The 20,878-nt window shown below is 46.2% G+C and overlaps 1 protein-coding gene across 2 annotated transcripts in view; it reads left to right on the top strand.

The window, feature by feature from the left end:
* LOC129858184 (ecto-NOX disulfide-thiol exchanger 2-like) overlaps window positions 1-20,878 on the top strand; it is a 419,543-nt gene that overhangs the window by 244,767 nt on the left and 153,898 nt on the right. The window lies entirely within an intron of this gene.

Genomic DNA, 20,878 nt, shown 5'->3' with positions numbered 1-20,878 from the left:
TTCTGGAGTGTTGCGTGGCTGCAGTAGAGACTAGGGCGAGTGTCTGGAGTGTTTGCGTCTGTGTGGCTGCAGTAGAGACTAGAGGGAGTGTTTGGAGTGTTTGTGTCTGTGTGGCTGCAGTAGAGACTAGAGGGAGTGTCTGGATTGTTTGTGTGGCTGCAGTAGAGACTAGGGGGAGTGTCTGGAGTGTTTGTGTGGCTGCAGTAGATACTAGAGGGAGTGTCTGGAGTGTTTGTGTCTGTGTGGCTGCAGTAGAGACTAGGGGGAGTGTCTGGAGTGTTTGTGTCTGTGTGGCTGCAGTAGAGACTATAGGGAGTGTCTGGATTTGTTGTGTATATGTGGCTGCAGTAGAGACTAGGGGGAGTGTCTGGAGTGTTTGTGTGGCTGCAGTAGAGACTATAGGGAGTGTCTGGAGTGTTTGTGTGGCTGCAGTAGAGACTAGGGGGAGTGTCTGGAGTTGTTGTGTCTGTGTGGCTGCAGTAGAGACTATAGGGAGTGTCTGGATTTGTTGTGTATATGTGGCTGCAGTAGAGACTAGGGGGAGTGTCTGGAGTGTTTGTGTGGCTGCAGTAGAGACTATAGGGAGTGTCTGGAGTGTTTGTGTGGCTGCAGTAGAGACTAGGGGGAGTGTCTGGAGTGTTTGTGTCTGTGTGGCTGCAGTAGAGACTAGGGGGAGTGTCTGGAGTGTTTGTGTCTTTGTGGCTGCAATAGAGACTAGGGGGAGTGTCTGGAGTTTTTGTGTCTGTGTGGCTGCAGTAGAGACTAGGGGGAGTGTCTGGAGTGTATATGTGGGTGCAGTAGAGACTAGGGGGAGTGTCTGGGGTGTTTGTGTGGCTGCAGTAGAGACTAGGGGGAGTGTCTGGAGTGTCTGTGTGACTGCAGTAGAGAACAGGGGGAGTGTCTGGAGTGTATATGTGGCTGCAGTAGAGACTAGGGGGAGTGTCTGGAGTGTATATGTGGCTGCAGTAGAGTCTAGGGGGAGTGTCTGGATTGTTTGTGTGGCTGCAGTAGAGACTAGGGGGAGTGTCTGGAGTGTTTGTGTGGCTGCAGTAGAGACTATGGGGAGTGTCTGGAGTGTTTGTGTGGCTGCAGTAGAGACTATAGGGAGTGTCTGGAGTGTTTGTGTGGCTGAGGTAGAGACTAGGGGGAGTGTCTGGAGTGTTTGTGTCTGTGTGGCTGCAGTAGAGACTAGGGGGAGTGTCTGGAGTTTTTGTGTCTGTGTGGCTGCAGTAGAGACTAGGGGGAGTGTCTGGAGTGTATAAGTGGGTGCAGTAGAGACTAGGGGGAGTGTCTGGAGTGTCTGTGTGACTGCAGTAGAGAATAGGGGGAGTGTCTGGAGTGTATATGTGGCTGCAGTAGAGACTAGGGGGAGTGTCTGGATTGTTTGTGTGGCTGCAGTAGAGACTATAGGGAGTGTCTGGAGTGTTTGTGTGGCTGCAGTAGAGACTAGCGGGAGTGTCTGGAGTTGTTGTTTCTGTGTGGCTGCAGTAGAGACTAGGGGGAGTGTCTTGAGTTTTTGTGTCTGTGTGGCTGCAGTAGAGACTAGGGGGAGTGTCTGGAGTTTTTGTGTCTGTGTGGCTGCAGTACTGACTAGGGGGAGTGTCTGGAGTGTCTGTGTGGCTGCAGTGGAGACTAGGGGAAGTGTCTGGAGTGTTTGTGTCTGTGTGGCTGCAGTAGAGACTAGGTGGAGTGTCTGGAGTGTATATGTGGGTGCAGTAGAGACTAGGGGGAGTGTCTGGAGTGTCTGTGTGACTGCAGTAGAGACTAGGGGGAGTGTCTGGAGTGTATATGTGGCTGCAGTAGAGACTAGGGGGAGTGTCTGGAGTGTTTGTGTGGCTGCAGTAGAGACTAGGGGGAGTGTCTGGAGTGTTTGTGTGGCTGCAGTAGAGACTAGGGCGAATGTCTGGAGTGTTTGCGTCTGTGTGGCTGCAGTAGAGACTAGGGGGAGTGTCTGGATTGTTTGTGTGGCTGCAGTAGAGACTAGGGGGAGTGTCTGGAGTGTTTGTGTGGCTGCAGTAGAGACTATAGGGGAGTGTCTGGAGTTGTTGTGTCTGTGTGGCTGCAGTAGAGACTAGGGGGAGTGTCTGGAGTGTTTGTGTCTGTGTGGCTGCAGTACAGACTATAGGAAGTGTCTGGAGTTGTTGTGTCTGTGTGGCTGCAGTAGAGACTAGGGGGAGTGTCTGGAGTGTTTGTGTGGCTGCAGTAGAGACTATAGGGGAGTGTCTGGAGTTGTTGTGTCTGTGTGGCTGCAGTAGAGACTAGGGGGAGTGTCTGGAGTGTTTGTGTGGCTGCAGTAGAGACTATAGGAAGTGTCTGGAGTGTATATGTGGCTGCAGTAGAGACTATAGGAAGTGTCTGGAGTGTATATGTGGCTGCAGTAGAGACTAAGGGGAGTGACTGGAGTGTTTGTGTGGCTGCAGTAGAGACTAGGGGGAGTGTCTGGAGTGTATATGTGGCTGTAGTAGAGACTAGGGGAGTGTCTGGAGTGTCTGTGTGGCTGCAGTAGAGACTAGAGGGAGTGTCTGGAGTTTTTGTGTCTGTGTGGCTGCAGTAGAGACTAGGGGGAGTGTCTGGAGTGTCTGTGTGGCTGCAGTGGAGACTAGGGGGAGTGTCTGGAGTGTTTGTGTCTGTGTGGCTGCAGTAGAGACTAGGGGGAGTGTCTGGAGTGTATATGTGGGTGCAGTAGAGACTAGGGGGAGTGTCTGGAGTGTATATGTGGCTGCAGTAGAGACTAGGGGGAGTGTCTGGAGTGTTTGTGTGGCTGCAGTAGAGACTAGGGGGAGTGGTTGGAGTGTTTGTGTGGCTGCAGTAGAGACTAGGGGGAGTGTCTGGAGTGTTTGTGTGGCTGCATTAGAGACTAGGGGGAGTGTCTGGAGTGTTTGTGTGGCTGCAGTAGAGACTAGGGGGAGTGTCTGGAGTGTCTGTGTGGCTGCAGTAGAGACTAGGGGGAGTGTCTGTAATGTCTGTGTGGCTGCAGTAGAGACTAGGGGGAGTGTCTGGAATGTCTGTGTGGCTACTGTGGCGACTAGGTGGAGTGTCTGAAATGTCTGTGTGGCTGCAGTAGAGACTAGGGGGAGTGTCTGGAGTGTTTGTTTCTGTGTGGCTGCAGTAGAGACTAGGGGGAGTGTCTGGAGTTTTTGTGTCTGTGTGGTGGCAGTAGAGACTAGGGGGAGTGTCTGGAGTGTTTGTGTGGCTGCAGTAGAGACTAGGGGGAGTGTCTGGAATGTCTGTGTGGCTACTGCAGAGACTAGGGGGAGTGTCTGGAGTGTTTGTTTCTGTGTGGCTGCAGTAGAGACTAGGGGGAGTGTCTGGAGTGTTTGTGTGGCTGCAGTAGAGACTAGGGGGAGTGTCTGGAATGTCTGTGTGGTTACTGTAGAGACTAGGGGGAGTGTCTGGAGTGTTTGTGTCTGTGTGTCTGCAGTTTCCAGTGGATGTTTCTGACTCTGTAACTACAGACTGGTTGCTGTATTCTGTGCATCCTGCGACTCTGCTCACATTTGCCTACGTCGGCCATTTTCTTTGTCTCTATTAAAATGAACATGCTGAGTCAGCCAGATGGACTTATGACTCTATTATCAGTCTGAGGACTTGAGATCCACACAGCTCAGTTCCAGACAGGTGGCAGGGTGGCAGGAGCTTTGAAACCCTTAGTTAATCCTATTTTGTGACACGCATACACAACTCAAATAGTAATTCAAATCTGTCATTAACACCATTTATACTGAACCTCTTGTCTCTATCGTCAGGGAGGGGCTGCCCATAGTCATGTATCATCATCATATGTCACACAGTCAGGTGAACCATAGACACATCATTGGACTGTAGCTGTCACTCCACCATGTCGCCATCTTGGCTCTACCATAGGCTGTTTGCCCAGTGGCAACAGATATGTCATCATCATGAGTCACTTAGAAAGGTGAAATTACGGTGGCAGAGCCAACAGATATGTTATCATGAGTCACCAAGTCAGGTGAAATTACAGTGGCAGAGCCAACAGATATGTTATCATGAGTCACCCAGTCAGGTGAAATTACAGTGGCAGAGCCCACAGATATGTTATCATGAGTTACTCAGTCAGGTGAAATTACAGTGGCAGAGCCAACAGATATGTTATCATGAGTTACCCAGTCAGGTGAAATTACAGTGGCAGAGCCCACAGATATGTTATCATGAGTCACCCAGTCAGGTGAAATTACAGTGGCAGAGCCCACAGATATGTTATCATGAGTTACTCAGTCAGGTGAAATTACAGTGGCAGAGCCCACAGATATGTTATCATGAGTCACCCAGTCAGGTGAAATTACAGTGGCAGAGCCCACAGATATGTTATCATGAGTCACCCAGTCAGGTGAAATTACAGTGGCAGAGCCCACAGATATGTTATCATGAGTTACTCAGTCAGGTGAAATTACAGTGGCAGAGCCAACAGATATGTTATCATGAGTCACCCAGTCAGGTGAAATTACAGTGGCAGAGCCAACAGATATGTTATCATGAGTCACCCAGTCAGGTGAACCATAGAGACGTGTCATTAGCACGTCCTTGGGAGACAGGAGTGAGAGAAAGCAGAGCTCCTTCTAGAATGATAATGTTCCATCAATGTTTGTTTAATGGTTTGGAACTGAGAGTTTGAGATGAATGAAACGCAATAAGGCGCTACGCTTCCGGTGTTTATTATTTGTTCAATATCAATAGAAGCGCTGCAGGGCATTTATCACTTTAACATTCCGTTTTGACTTCATCATTTCACTCCGGCTGTGATGATTTATGCAGACATGTGTCGTTCCTCTCTTCGTACTAGAGTGTCTTGTTTCCCAAAGATTTTTCTAAACCACCACCTTCAGCTTCTTTAAAAGCACATTCATATCAACAGAGCTCCAGAATTCTAGGCCTCACAGTAATCCACTAGGACTCCATATTTTAAATGAAGTGGGCTTGGAGGATGCTATTCTACCTACTGCCTTTTTCCTGTTTAATTTCATTTGTACAATTTACTGAGCTGCTGCCAGACTTAGCAGACTCTCTTTGCTACACTGCTGTGCTGTGCAAGAGAAAATCATGCACTTTGTTGAGCGAGTTATAGTTGTAGAGCTGTGTTAGTGCGATGGAGAGGAACACTGGTGTGTGTGAGTGTGTTTTGCAGTCAGATGGGTAGTAGTGTGGCACTGGGTGGAGTCCACAGACAATGCAATCGCCATCACACTGCGCACTGCCCTACACCACCTGGACAAGAGGAATACCTATGTAAGAATGCTGTTCATTGAATACAGCTCATCATTCAACACCATAGTACCCTCCAAGCTCATCATTAAGCTTGAGGCCCTGGGTGTCAACCCCGCCCTGTGCAATTGGGTCCTGGTCTTCCAAACGGGCCGTCCCCAGGTGGTGAAAGTAGGAAACAACATCTCCACTTCGCTGATCCTCAAATCTGGGGCCCCACAATGGTGCATGCTCAGCCCCCTCCTGTACTCCCTGTTCACCCACGACTGCGTGGCCATGCACGCCTCCAACTCAATCATCAAGTTTCAGACGACACAACAGTAGTAGGCTTGATTACCAACAACGATGACACAGCCTATAGGGAGGAGGTGAGAGCACTTGGTGTGTGGTGTCAGCAAAACAAAGGAAATGATCGTAGACTTCAGGAAACAGCAGAGGGAGCACCCCCCTATCCACATCGAAGGGACAGCAGTGGAGAAGGTGGAAAGTTTAAAGTTCCTCGGCTTACACATCACGGGCAAACTGAAATGGTCCACCCACACAGACAGTGTGGTGAAGAAGGTCCAACAGGACGCTGAAGAAATTTGGCTTGTCACCTAAAACCCTCAAACCTTTACAGGTACACAATTGAGAGCATCGTGTCGGGCTGCATCACCGCCTGATACGGCAACGGCACCGCCCATAACCGCAGAGCTCTCCAGAGGGTGGTGCGGTTTGTACAACGCATCATCGGGGGCAAACTACCTGCCCTCCAGGTCACCTACAGCAACCGATGTCACAAGAAGGCCAAAAAGATCATCAAGGACAACAGCCACCTGAGCCACTGCCTGTTCACCCCGCTGTCATCCAGAAGGCGAGGTCAGTAGAGGTGCATCAAAAACTGAAAAAATAGCTTCTATCTCAAGGCCATCAGACAGTTGAACAGTCATCAGTATCACTGTGAGGCTGCTGCCTACATACAGACTGTAAATCTTTGGCCACTTTAATAAAAAGATCACTAGTCACTTTAATAATGCCACTTTAATAATGATTACATAGCTTGCATTACTCATCGCATATGTACTCTACCGTTCAAAAGCTTGGGGTCACATAGAAATGTCCTTGTTTTTTAAAGAAAATCACATTTTTGTCCATTAAAATAACATCAAATTGATCAGAAATACAGTGTAGACATTGTTAATGTTGTAAATGACTATTGTAGCTGGAAACGGCAGATTTTTTAATGGAATAACTACATAGGCGTACAGAGGCCCATTATCAGCAATCATCACTCCTGTGTTCCAATAGCACGTTGTGTTAGCTAATCGAAATTTATAATTTTAAAAGGCTAATTGATTATTAGAAAACCCATTTTGCAATTATGTTAGCACATTATGTTAGCACGGCCTTCTAGGCAGAGTTCCTCTGTCCAGTGTCTGTGTTCTTTTTCCCATCTTAATCTTTTATTTTTATTGGCCAGTCTGAGATATGGCGTTTTTTTTGCAATTCTGTCTAGAAGGCCAGCATCCCGGAGTCGCCTCTTCACTTTAGACGTTGAGACTGGTGTTTTGCGGGTACTATTTAATGAAGTTGCCAGTTGAGGACTTGTGAGGCGTCTTTTTCTCAATTTTGACACTCTACTGTACTTGTCCTCTTGCTCAGTTGTGCACTGGGGCCTCCCACTCCTCTTTCTATTCTGGTTAGACCCAGTTTGCGCAGTTCTGTGATGGGAGTAGTACACAGCGTTGTACGAGATCTTCAGTTTCTTGGCAATTTCTCGCAAGGAATAGCCTTCATTTCTCAGAACAAGAGTAGATTGACAAGTTTCAGAAGAAAGTTCTTTGTTTCTGGCCATTTTGAGCCTGTAATCAAACCCACAAATGCTGATGCTCCAGATACTCAACTAGTCTAAAGAAGGACAGTTTTATTGCTTCTTTAATTAGTGCAACAGTTTTCAATTGTGCTAACATAATTGAAAAAGTGTTTTCTAATGATCAATTAGCCTTTTAAAATGATGAACTTGGATTAGCTAACACAACTTGTCATTGGAACACATGAGTGACGGTTGCTGATAATGGGCCTCTTTACGCCTATGTAGATATTCCATTAAAAAAATCTGCCGTGTCCAGCTACAATAGTCATTTACAACGTTAACAATGTCTACACTGTATTTCTGATCAATTTGATGTTATTTTAATTGACCAAAAATGTGATTTTCTTTCAAAAACAAGGACATTTTTAACCTCTAACGCCCACCAAACCCGGATCCGGGAGCACCCCCATCACAAAAGCTGACTAGCATAGCCTAGCCTAAAGCCACAGGGATATCATATAATAAAATGTTCATGAAATCACAAGTCCAAGACACCAAATGAAAGATACACATCTTGTGAATAAAGCCATCATTTCTGATTTTTGAAATGTTTTACAGGGAAGACAAAATATGTAAATCTATTAGCTAACCACGTTAGCAAAAGACACCACTTCCATACTCCACCATTTTTTTTACTCCATCAGCAGCTATCACAAATTCGACCAAATAAAGATATAAATAGCCACTAACCAAGAAACAACCTCATCAGATGACAGTCTGATAACATATTTATTGTATAGCATAGGTTTTGTTAGAAAAATGTGCATATTTTAGGTATAAATCAGAGTTTACTATTGCAGCCCCCATTACAACTCTCACTAAAACGACTAGAATAACTACAGAGACCATCGTGTATTAGCTAATTACTCATTATAAAACATTTCTTAAAAATACACAGCGTACAGCAGATGAAAGACACAGATCGTGTGAATCCAGACAATATTTCAGATTTTCGAAGTGTCTTAGAGCGAAAACACGATATAGCGTTATATTAGTTTACCACATGTGCAAACATCACCCCAGCATTGATTCGGTCCCCTGTGGCTCAGTTGGTAGAGCATGGCGCTTGCAACGCCAGGGTTGTGGGTTCATTCCCCACAGGGGGACCAGGATGAATATGTATGAACTTTCCAGTTTGTAAGTCGCTCTGGATAAGAGCGTCTGCTAAATGACTTAAATGTAAAAATTCAAGGTAAAAAGAGCGATAATGTGTAAACCACCAAAATATATACATTTTTTCACTAACCTTCTCAGAATTCTTCAGATGACAGTCCTGTAACATCATATTACACAATGCATATAGAGTTTGTTCGAAAATGTGCATATTTAGCGGCCCAAATCGTGCTTATACAATGAGAAAAGTAGCCAAAAGCTCAAGCAATCTGTCCGGCGCCTACTTGGAAAGCCACCTATTCTTATCGAAAACTATTCATAAACTTGACAAAAAAAATACAGGTTGGACAGCAATTGAAAGACAAATTAGTTCTTAATGCAATCGCTGAATTATATTTTTAAAATTAACCTTACTGCGCAATACAGGCTGCGATAACACAATGCTACACTGCAAGAAATGGCGTCTCATGCATTTTACTTTTTTCAACAGAACAATGAATTATCAGCATAAATAGTTTTTACTTTTCGATGAACTCTCATCAGAATCTTGGGATAGGTGTCCTTTGTCAAAAAGAATCGTTGATAGGTTGGAGAACGTCGTCTTCAGAGTTGCAATTAGCAGTAAACATTAGCACGAAAGAGAGAGATGCCCAAATTCCTACAGCGCCAAGGAAATAAATACCCGAAAATCGCAATATACTGACATAAACTGATATAATTCGGTTCAAAATAACAAGATTATGATGTCTTTAAAGCCTATATCGAATAAAAACACAGCTGGAAATGTCTGAGATCTATAACCGATGTTTCCAAAAGAACTTCCCAAGGTCCTCAATGCGCCCGAGCGAAGGTGAAAGGAATGAGCCACCTCGTTCCCAATCAATTTATAAACTTTGGGATCTACGTAGAGACTCCATTTCATGTCTCCCTATTCGCTAACAACCAGGGGAAGGCGTATGCAGTGCATCTCAACCAATAGAAGACAGTCAGAGTTATACACAGGTCTGGGAACAGCGAGCAGATTTCAGCATTTTCAAATCCTCATAGGAGAATTGCTCTAAGTCCAGTTCTGTTTCACTTACAGACATAATTCAAACGTTTAGAAACGAGAGAGTGTTTTCTATCCAATAGTAATAATAATATGCATATTGTACGAGCAAGAATTGATTACGAGGCAGTTTAATTTGGAAACGAATTTGTACTATGTCGAAATGGCACCCCCCTAGTGGCAAGAAGTTGTGACCCCAAACTTTTGAATGGTAGTGTATGTATATATTCTTAGTCCATTCCTTTACTTAGATTTGTGTGTGTTAGGTTGTTGTTATGGACTTGTTAGATTACTTTTCAGATATTGCTGCACTGTCGGAACTAGAAGCACAAGCATTTCGTTATACTCGCAATAACATCTGCTAACCATGTGTATGTGATCAATCAAATGTGATTTGATTTTATTTAATGCAGGGCGGTGTTGGACAGCTGTGGTCGCCCTCTACAATCACCTGGAGCTACACCTCTTCCATCTAAACTTCTCTACTTCTCTCTCATCCCTTTCTCTCTATCTCTCTGTCTCTCTCTGTCTCTCTCTCTGCTCTGAAGCCCAAATTATCCAACAGCTCCATTATTGTCATCTCTATACTGAGTCAGCACTCTGCTCCACTGCTATAAAAGTCACAACTAAAATAGGACAAACATTGCTTCCCCACACTGCTTAATTATACATACGTTTATACATTATTTCAACATCCTGTTTTCACACACACACACACACACACACACACACACACACACACACACACACACACACACACACACACACACACACACACACACACACACACACACACACACACACACACACACACACACACACACACACACACACACAAAGCCTTTGTTACTAGATCGGCTTGTACCTTTGAACTAATCCACCTGGATTTTCTACTGATTCCCCATCATGTGAGGGATTGAACTTCATCCTCTCCTCTGTTGTTTTTCTTCTGATGGATCTCTCTCTCTCTCTCTCTCTCTCTCTCTCTCTCTCTCTCTCTCTCTCTCTCTCTCTCTGTCTCTCTCTCTCTCTCTCTCTCTCTCTCTCTCTCTCTCTCTCTCTCTCTCTCTCTGTCTCTCTCTGTCTCTCTCTCTCTCTCTCTGTCTCTGTCTCTCTCTCTCTGTCTCTCTCTCTCTGTCTCCTTGTCTTTCTCTCACTCTCTCTCTCTGTTCTTCTTGCAGCCAAACGAACTTTCCCTGCCAAAGAACACAGCTCTGTCAGAACATTAAAATGCACATTGCCTTTCCCATTGAGTAGAGCTGGTTTATATAGAACTATCTCTTGCTTTCCTATTGTTTTAGCTTGTATAATATACCAGTGCCTTATTACATAGAGGTTGTATAGTTTACCACAGTGTAAGAGATGCAATCAACGATGTTGGCTTTTTTCACATTGATTCCACATCTCCTCTCAATGGCCCAGAAAGAAAGAGACTAGCGTTACATTACAGTAGCATTTGTAAGAAGTCTCCTGTGTTTGCTCTCTCTCTCTCTCTCTCTCTCTCTGTCTCTCTCTCTCTCTCTCTCTCTCTCTCTCTCTCTCTCTCTCTCTCTCTCTCTCTGTCTCTCTCTGTCTCTCTCTCTCTCTCTCTGTCTCTGTCTCTCTCTCTCTGTCTCTCTCTCTCTGTCTCCTTGTCTTTCTCTCACTCTCTCTCTCTGTTCTTCTTGCAGCCAAACGAACTTTCCCTGCCAAAGAACACAGCTCTGTCAGAACATTAAAATGCACATTGCCTTTCCCATTGAGTAGAGCTGGTTTATATAGAACTATCTCTTGCTTTCCTATTGTTTTAGCTTGTATAATATACCAGTGCCTTATTACATAGAGGTTGTATAGTTTACCACAGTGTAAGAGATGCAATCAACGATGTTGGCTTTTTTCACATTGATTCCACATCTCCTCTCAATGGCCCAGAAAGAAAGAGACTAGCGTTACATTACAGTAGCATTTGTAAGAAGTCTCCTGTGTTTGCTCTCTCTCTCTCTCTCTCTCTCTCTTTCTCTCTCGTAGGCACCTCCCCAGTAACCATTTATTATCCAAGACATTGACACATTAATCAGCAGTCTTGATTAGATGTATTTTCTCTGTGGTACGCAACACCACCTGCCACCAAGTCATTGCATCGTCAGTCTGTCTAGAGCCAAGTAGCTACAGGGAGATGAGGCTCAGTCAACTTAAATAAATAAAATGCTGTGGAGACGGACAGGGTCTAAAGAGACACAGACGTCATTTCAACATCTTTTCCACTTTGATTCAACGTAATTTAATTGAAATGATGTTGAAACAACGTTGATTTAATCAGTGTGTTCCCAGTGGGTTGTTTTGTGAAGACGGGGTACAGTACTTCACTATGGGGACATGGGACTGAACATACTTCACTATGGGGACATGGTACTGTATAGACTTCACTATGGGGACATGGTACTGTAGAGTCTTCACTATGGGGACATTGTACTGTATAGACTTCACTATGGGGACATGGTACTGTAGAAACTTGACTATGGGGACATGGTACCGTAGAGTCTTCACTATGGGGACATGGTACTGTAGAAACTTGACAATGGGGACATGGAACTGTAGAGACTTCACTATGGGAACATGGAACTGTAGAGACTTCACTATGGGAACATGGAACTGTAGAGACTTGACTATGGGGACATGGTACTGTAGAGAATTGACTATGGGGACATGGTACTGTAAAGACTTCACTATGGAGACATGGAACTATAGAGACTTTACTATGGGGGACATGTAACTGCAGACACTTCACTATGGGGACATGGTACTGTAGACACTTCACTATGGGGACATGGTACTATAGAGACTTCACTATGGGGACATGGTACTGTAGACACTTCACTATGGGGACATGGTACTATAGAGACTTTACTATGGGGGACATGTAACTGTAGACACTTCACTATGGGGACATGGTACTATAGAGACTTCACTATGGGGACATGGTACTGTAGAGACTTCACTATGGGGACAGGTTGTCTTGTGGGGACAATGTACTGTAGAGACTCCACCATGGGGACATACTACTGTAGAGACTTCACTATGGGGACATGATGTCTTGATGTCAACCCAGTGGGACTACAACAGTGGCCATAGGGCCCATTGAGCTGCATAAGGTTATTCAGTAGGGCTGTAGAGGGATGGCTGTGTTGACCATAAAGCTATAGATCAGGGTTAGCCCACTGTCGGCCTGTGGGTGGTATATTAACCTTTTTTACAATTATAATTGTTGGACATGCACTGCGTGCACAATTATTAGGCAAGTGAGTATTCTGTCTTATCTTTATTTCTATGCACTTTTTCCAACTCCAAAACATATAAACCTGAATACTTATTGGATTTAAACATTTTCTGATGATATGTATATGTGTAATGAGGGAGGGTGTGGCGAAAGTGAATAACACCTTATATCAAGGTGTGCATAATTACTAGGCAGCTTCATTATCTCAGGTAAAATGGGCCAAAAAAGAAATTTAACTGACACTGTAAAGTAAAAAAATGTAAAATGCCTTTCAGACGGATGCAACACTCTTGAAATAGCTAAACCATTGAGGCGTGACCACCTGACAATCAAACATTTTGTTGTGAATAGTTAACTCAAATCAAATCAAAGTATATTTGTCACGTGCACCGAATACAACAGGTGTAGACCTTACAATGAAATGCTTACTTACAGGCTCTAACCAATAGTGCAAAAAAGGTATTAGGTGAACAATAGGTAAGTAAAGAAATAAAACAACAGTAAAAAGACAGGCTATATACAGTAGCGAGGGTATAAAAGTAGCGAGGCTACATACAGACACCGGTTAGTCGGGCTGATTGAGGTAGTATGTGCATGTAGATATGGTTAAAGTGACTATGCATATATGATGAACAGAGAGTAGCAGTAGCGTAAAAGATGGGTTGGCGGGTGGTGGGTGGCGGTACAATGCAGATAGCCCGGTTAGCCAATGTGCGGGAGCACTGGTTGGTCGGCCCAATTGAGGTAGTATGTACATGAATGTATAGTTAAAGGGACTATGCATATATGATAAACAGAGAGTAGCAGCAGCGTAAAAATAGGGGTTTGGGGGGTGGGGGGCACACAATGCAAATAGTCCGGGTAGCCATTTGATTACCTGTTCAGGAGTAATATGGCCTTGGGGTAAAAACTGTTGAGACGCCTTTTTGTCCTAGACTTGGCAATCCGGTACCGCTTGCCATGTGGTAGTAGAGAGAACAGTTTATGACTGGGGTGGCTGGGGTCTTTGACAATTTTTAGGGCCTTCCTCTGACACCGCCTGGTGTAGAGGTCCTGGATGGCAGGCAGCTTAGCCCCAGTGATGTACTGGGCCGTACTAACTACCCTCTGTAGTGCCTTGCGGTCAGAAGCCGAGCAATTGCCGTAGCAGGCAGTGATGCAACCAGTCAGGATGCTCTCGATGTTGCAGCTGTAGAACCTTTTGAGGATCTCAGGACCCATGCCAAACTTTTTAGTTTCCTGAGGGGGAATAGGCTTTGTCATGCCCTCTTCACGGCTGTCTTGGTGTGTTTGGACCATTCTAGTTTGTTGTTGATGTGGACACCAAGGAACTTGAAGCTCTCAACCTGCTCCACTACAGCCCCGTCAATGAGAATGGGGGAGTGCTCAGTCGTCCTTTTCCTGTAGTCCACAATCATCTACTTAGTCTTGGTTACGTTGAGGGATAGGTTTTTATTCTGGCAAAACCCGGCCAGGTCTCTGACCTCCACCCTATAGGCTGTCTAGTCGTTGTCGGTGATCAGGCCTACCACTGTTGTGTCGTCTGCAAAGTTAATGATGGTTTTGGAGTCGTGCCTGGCCATGCAGTTGTGGGTGAACAGGGAGTACAGAAGGGGACTGAGCACACACCCCTGTGGAGCTCCAGTGTTGAGGATCAGCGTGGCAGATGTGTTGCTACCTACCCTCACCAACTGGGGGCTGCGCGTCAGGAAGTCCAGGATCCAGTTGCAGAGGGAGGTGTTTAGTCCCAGGATCGTTAGCTTAGTGATGAGTTTTGAGGGTACTATGGTGTTGAAATACACTGAGCTGTAGTCAATGAATAGCATTCTCACACAAGTGTTCCTTTTGTCCAGGTGGGAAAGGGCAGTGTGGAGTGCAATAGAGATCGCATCATCTGTGGATCTGTTTGGGCAGTATGCAAATTGGAGTGGGTCTAGGGTTTCTGGGATAATGGTGTTGATGTGAGCCATTACCAACCTTTCAAAGCACTTCATGGCTACGGACGTGAGTGCTATGGGTCTGTAGTCTTTTAGGCAGGTTGCCTTTCTTGGGCACAGGGACGATGGTGGTCTGCTTGAAACATGTTGGTATTACAGACTCAATCAGGGACATGTTGAAAATGTCAGTGAAGACACCTGCCAGTTGGTCAGCACATGCCGGAGCACATGTCCTGGTAATCTGTCTGGCCCCGCAGCCTTGTGTATGTTGACCTGTTTAAAGGTCTTACTCACGTCGGCTACGGAGAGCGTGATCACACAGTCGTCCAGAACAGCTGATGCTCTCATGCATGCCTCAGTGTTGCTTGCCTCGAAGCGAGCATAGAAGTGATTTAGCTCGTCTGATAGCCTCGTGTCACTGGGCAGCTCGCGGCTGTGCTTCCCTTTGTAGTCTGTAATAGTTTTCATGCCCTGCCACATAAGACGAGCATCTGAGCCGGTGTAGTATGATTCAATCTTAGTCCTGTATTGACGCTTTGCCTGTTTGATCGTTCGTCGCAGGGCATAGCAGGATTACTTGTAAGCTTCCAGGTTAGAATCCCGCACCTTGAAAGCGGCTACTCTACCCTTTAGCTCAGTGCAAATGTTGCCTGTAATCCATGGCTTCTGGTTGGGATATGTACGTACAGTCACTGTGGAGACGACGTCCTCGATGCACTTATCGATAAAGTCAGTGACTGATGTGCTTTACTCCTCAATGCCATCGGAAGAATCCCGGAACATGTTCCAGTCTGTGACTCCGGGCAAGTGCCTTGCTCAAGCGCACATCTTCAGATGTTTCACCTAGTCGGCTCGAACCAGTGACCTTTCAATTACTGGCCCTGTGCTCTTAACCCGCTAGGCTACCTGCAGACCCTGCCTGTTCCGTCCCCGTGACAATCCGCTCAAGAGAAATATCAGTCCGCGGCTGAATCTATATTGTATATTATGTAGAGAAGGAGATGTCTGGCAGCACATTGAGACTGGAGCCTCTGGTCGTGTTCTAGAGGGCTCTGCCCTCCCTCCTCCAGGCCTCCCACCCTCTCTATACCCAGCCCTCCCTCCCTTTACCCAGCCCTCCCTCCCACCCTCCCTTTACCCAGCCCTCATTCCCTCTACCCAGCCCTCCCTCCCCTCAGCCCTCCCACCCTACCTTTACCCAGCCCTCACTCCCTCTACCCAGCCCTCCCTCCCCTCAGCCCTCCCACCCTCCCTTTACCCAGCCCTCCCACCCCCCAGCCCTCCCACACTCCCCTTTACCCAGCCCTCACTCCCTTCATCCAGCCCTCCCTCCCTCCAGCCCTCCCACCCTCCCTTTAGCCATCCCTCCCTCCCTCTACCCAGCCCTCCCTCCCCTCAGCCCTCCTACCTTCCCTTTACCCAGCCCTCCCACCCTCCCTTTAGCCATCCCTCCCTTCCTCCCCCCAGCCCTCCCACCCCGTCCTCCACCCAGCCCTCTTTCCACCTAGCACCCACTCTGCTGGGGGGGATGTTTACCCTGGGAAACAGAGGGAGGGGAGAAAGGGAAGAGAAGAGGAGGAAAGAGAGGGAGGATGGATGTGATGTGTTGACAGCCAGGAGGTATCTGCAGTGAAATGCCAAATGTTTTATTCCTGGCTGGACATTTTATTGATAGGCAGCATGAAATTTAATTACCTTCAACAAATCTCTGGGAAGCTGATTGGTTAACATGGAGATACAGGACTGTTGGATGTTTGTGTGTGTGTGTGTGTGTGTGTGTGTGTGTGTGTGTGTGTGTGTGTGTGTGTGTGTGTGTGTGTGTGTGTGTGTGTGTGTGTGTGTGTGTGTGTGTTTGGGTGACTCTTAATATCTCTGGGACTGCAGGTGGAGGCTGTGTGACGATCTATCATGTGACTGGAGAAAGAGAGAGAGAGAGAGATGAAGAGGGAGAGAAAGAGATGGCGCCAGTGGGAGAGGGAAGAGGGATAGGTAGGGGGGAGAGAGAGAGACCTTGTGAGGCTGGAGAGAAGACAGTTCTCTGCTGACCTATCTCTTCAGGAGACTCCTGCTCTGTCTCTGTCTCTAGACAGTTTTACCTCTGGCTGGAAAAGGCCTGTTTCACACGGAAGATGGTGTGTGTTTATCTTAAAATCCCTGAGAAGAAACAGAGTGTAAACTATCTCTACTTCACACCTCTTATGCCCACTGGCTCTGAATGGAAGCTCACACACACACACACACACACACACACACACACACACACACACACACACACACACACACACACACACACACACACACACACACACACACACACACACACACACACACACACACACACACACACACACACACACACACACACACACACACACACACACACACACACAGAGAGACTGGAAGGAAAAATAAAAGTTCAGCAGTGAAATGAAAACAGGCTGGTCTTGATCAAACCAGATCTTCTTTTCTTGATGTGCACCCGGAGCCTGGTTTGGCTCCTATCATCTGTCATGTTCATGAATAAATATGGTGCAGAAATCTTTTATTTACCAAGAGTGAAAATTATTCTCTGTGCTCATAATGTGTGTGACAGCCAGGAGTGTTTTACATAATTCATCAGCAGTGTGCTCATTTCCTCAGTTCAGGGTAGTGGCAGTTATGAATCAGCTCATCTGCCGCATAGGGGCCAATGACAGAGCTCTGCCGTGGGCCTTTCTTTCCAACCCAGGGCTGAACCCCACTATTACCCTGTCTGATGCCCACCAAAGAGCTCCCTAGTGGGCCTCTCACCCAGCCATGAGACAAGAGCTGAACCCCACTATTACCATATCTGAGGCCCATCAGAGAGCTCCGTGGTGGGCCTCTCATTCAGTCCTGAGACAAGAGCTGAACCCCACTATTACCCTATCTGAGGCCCATCAGAGAGCTCCGTGGTGGGCCTCTCATTCAGTCCTGAGACCAGAGCTGAACCCCACTATTACCCTATCTGACGCCCATCAGAGAGCTCCGTGGTGGGTCTCTCATTCAGTCCTGAGACCAGAGCTGAACCCCACTATTACCCTATCTGACGCCCATCAGAGAGCTCTGTGGTGGGCCTCTCACCCAGCACAGACCAGAGCTGCCACTTAGACTGGCGTTCAGTAGACACTGTGTCCGCTGTACCTCCCTCCCTCCTCTATCTCTCCTCCTGCAATCATTTCACCTCTCCTCCGCCTCGCTAGGCAGGAGTCATCATCACCCAGGCAACAGGGTCCCTCATCACTTTCGACATGAATACCAGAAATGAGGTCATTAACAGGCAGGTGGGTGGGCAGATGCATGTGTGTATGAGTGCACCCAGCTGTAGTCTACATCAATACCTGTGAAATCTCCTGTGTTTCCTGGTCTTCTCTCTCTCTCTTTCTGTCTCTCTCTCGCTCTCTCTTTGACTACAGACAGGAAGATCAAAGGTCAGCCAATCAGTAGCAGAGAGGAGAGTCAGTAGAAGCTCATGTAGCTCTACTTTAAACATGTAGGATGTTTGTTTGTTCCTTTCAAATCAAATCAAATGTTATTTGTCACATGCGCTGAACAGGTGTAGGTAGACCTTACTGTGAAATGCTTACTTACAAGCCCTAAACCAACAATGAAGATCAAGAAATAGAGTTAATAAAATAAATAAACTAAAGTTAAAAAAAAACTATCACAAGGTAACACAAGAAATGTACATAACAATAACGAGGCTATACACAGGGGGTACTGGTACTGAGTGCGGGGGTACAGGTTAATCGAGGTAATTTGTAAAATGACTATGCATAGATAATAAACAGCGAGTAGCAGCAGTGTGAAAACAAAAAGGGGGGGTTCTAATGTAAATGTCTTACTAATGTAAGTAGTCTGGGTGGCCATTTGATTAGTTGAGTTGTTCAGCAGTCTTATGGCTTGGGGGTAGAAGCTGTTAAAGAACCTTTTGGTCCTAGACTCGGCGCTCCAGTAATGTTTGCCGTGTGGTAGCAGAGAGAACAGTCTATGACTTGGGTCTTTGACAATTTTTTGGGCCTTCCTCTGACACTAGTTTTATAGGTCCTGGATGTCAGGAAGCTTGGCCCCAGGGATGTACTGGGCCGTGCGCACTACCCTCTGTAGTGCCTTATGGTCAGATGCTGAGCAGTTGCCATACCAGGCGGTAATGCAACCGGTCAGGATGCCCTCGATGGTGCAACTGTTGCAACTGCAACTTTTTGAGGATCTGGGGACCCATGACACATCTTTTCAGTCTCCTGAGGGGGAAAAGGTGTTGTCGTGCCCTCTTCACAACTGTATTGGCGTGTTTGGACCATGATAGTTTGTTGGTGATGTGGACACCAAGGAACTTGAAATTCTCGACCCGCTCCACTTCAGTCCCATCAATGTTAATGGGGGCCTGTTCGGCCCTCCTTTTTCTATAGTCCACAATCAGCTCCTTTGTCTTGCTCACATTGAGAAAGAGGTTTTTGGCCTGGCACCACACTCCAGGTCTCTGATCTCCCTATAGGCTGTCTCATTGTTGATGGTGATCTGGCTACCACTGTTGTGTCGTCAGCAAACTTAATGATGATGTTAGAGTCGTGCTTGGACACGCAGTCGTGGGTGAACAGGGAGTACAGGAAGGGACTAAGCACGCACCCCTGAGGGACCCCAGTGTTGAGGATCAGCGTGGCAGATGTGTTGTTGCCTACCCTTACCACCTTACCACCTGAGAGCGTGATCACACAGTCGTCCAGAACAGCTGGTGGTCTCATGCATGCTTCAGTGTTTCTTGCCTCAAAGTGAGCATAAAAGACATTTAGGTCGTCTGGCAGGCTCGCGTCACTGGGCAGGTCATGGCTGGCTTTCCCTTTGTAGTCTATAATAGTTTTCGAGCCCTGCCATATCCGACGAGCATCAGAGCCGGTGTAGTACGATTCAATCTTAGTCCTGTATTGATGCTTTGCCTGTTTGATGGTTTGTCTGAGGGCATAGCAGGATGTCTTATAAGTGTCCGGATTAGTGTTCTGCTCCTTGAAAGCGGAAGCTCTAGCCTTTAGCTCGATGCAGATGTTGCCTGCAATCCATGGCTTCTGGCTGGGAAATGTACGTACTGTCACTGTGGGGACGACATCGTCGATGCACTTATTGATTAAGCTGGTGACTGAGGTGGTATACTCTTCAATGCCATTGGATAAATCCCGGAACATATTCCAGTCTGTGCTAGCCAAACAGTTCTGTAGCGTAGAATCTGCGTCATCTGACCACTTCTGTATTGAGCGAGTCACTGGTACTTCCTGCTTTAGTTTTTGCTTGTAAGCAGGAATCAGGAAGATAGAATTATGGTCAGATTTGTCAAACGGAGTGCGAGGGAGAGCTTTGTTTGCATCTCTGTGTGTGGAGTAAAGGTGTTCTAGATTAGATTTTTTCTGGTTGCACATGTGACATGCTGGTAGAAATTAGGTAAAGCAGATTTAAGTTTCCCTGCATTAAAGTCCCTGGCCACTAGGAGCACCGCTTCTGGATGAGCATTTTCTTGTTTGCTTATGGCCTTATACAGCTCGTTGAGTGCGGTCTTAGTGCCAGCATCGGTTTGTGGTGGTAAATAGATGGCTACGAATAATATAGATTTACATTTACATTTAAGTCATTTAGCAGACGCTCTTATCCAGAGCGACTTACATGTGACCTCTCTTGGTAGATAGTGTGGTCTACAGATTTTCATGAGGTATTTTACCTCAGGCGAGCAATCCTAGTGACTTCTTTAATATTAGACATCGCGCACCAGCAGTTTTTGACAAATAACGTAGCTCCTCTGTCCTGCCGAAAAACAGAGAAGCCAGCCAGCTCTATATAATCTGTGTCGTCATTCAGCCAAGTGTCGGTGAAACATAAGATATTACAGTTTTTAATGTCCCGTTGGTAGGATATTCTTAATCGTAGATCGTACAGTTTGTTTTCTAATGATTGCAAGTTGGCCAATAATACCGAGGGTAGTGGTGGTTTACTCACTTGCCAACGAGTTCTCACAAGGCACCCAGACATCCGCCCCCTGTCTTTCTGTCTTTTTTTCACACGATTGACAGGGATGGGGGGCCTGGTAGCCCGGAAGCAGTATATCCTTTGCGTCAGACTCATTAAAGAAAATATATTTGTCCTGTTCGAGGTGAGCAATCGCTGTTCTGATGTACAGAAACTCTTTTCAGTCATAAGAGACGGTAGCAGCAACATTATGTACTAAATAAGTTACAAAATATTTGAAAAAACAAACAACATAGCAAAGTTGGTTAGGAGCCAGTAAAACGATAGCCATCCCCTCCTTTGCCATTGTCTATTCATCAGAGCATGGATTCAGTTATTTATAGACTGGTTGTGTGTCACCATTGTTGACAGAAACCTCCGCAAAGTGTTCATGGAGAAACACACAATGTCAAACGAAACATGAAAATGGCAACATGTGCTGACCT

The sequence above is a fragment of the Salvelinus fontinalis genome, chromosome 6, assembly GCF_029448725.1.
Source record: "Salvelinus fontinalis isolate EN_2023a chromosome 6, ASM2944872v1, whole genome shotgun sequence".
NCBI classification, from domain to species: domain Eukaryota; kingdom Metazoa; phylum Chordata; class Actinopteri; order Salmoniformes; family Salmonidae; genus Salvelinus; species Salvelinus fontinalis.
Note: the sequence above shows the minus strand (reverse complement) of the source record. Positions and strands in the feature narration are given on the sequence as shown.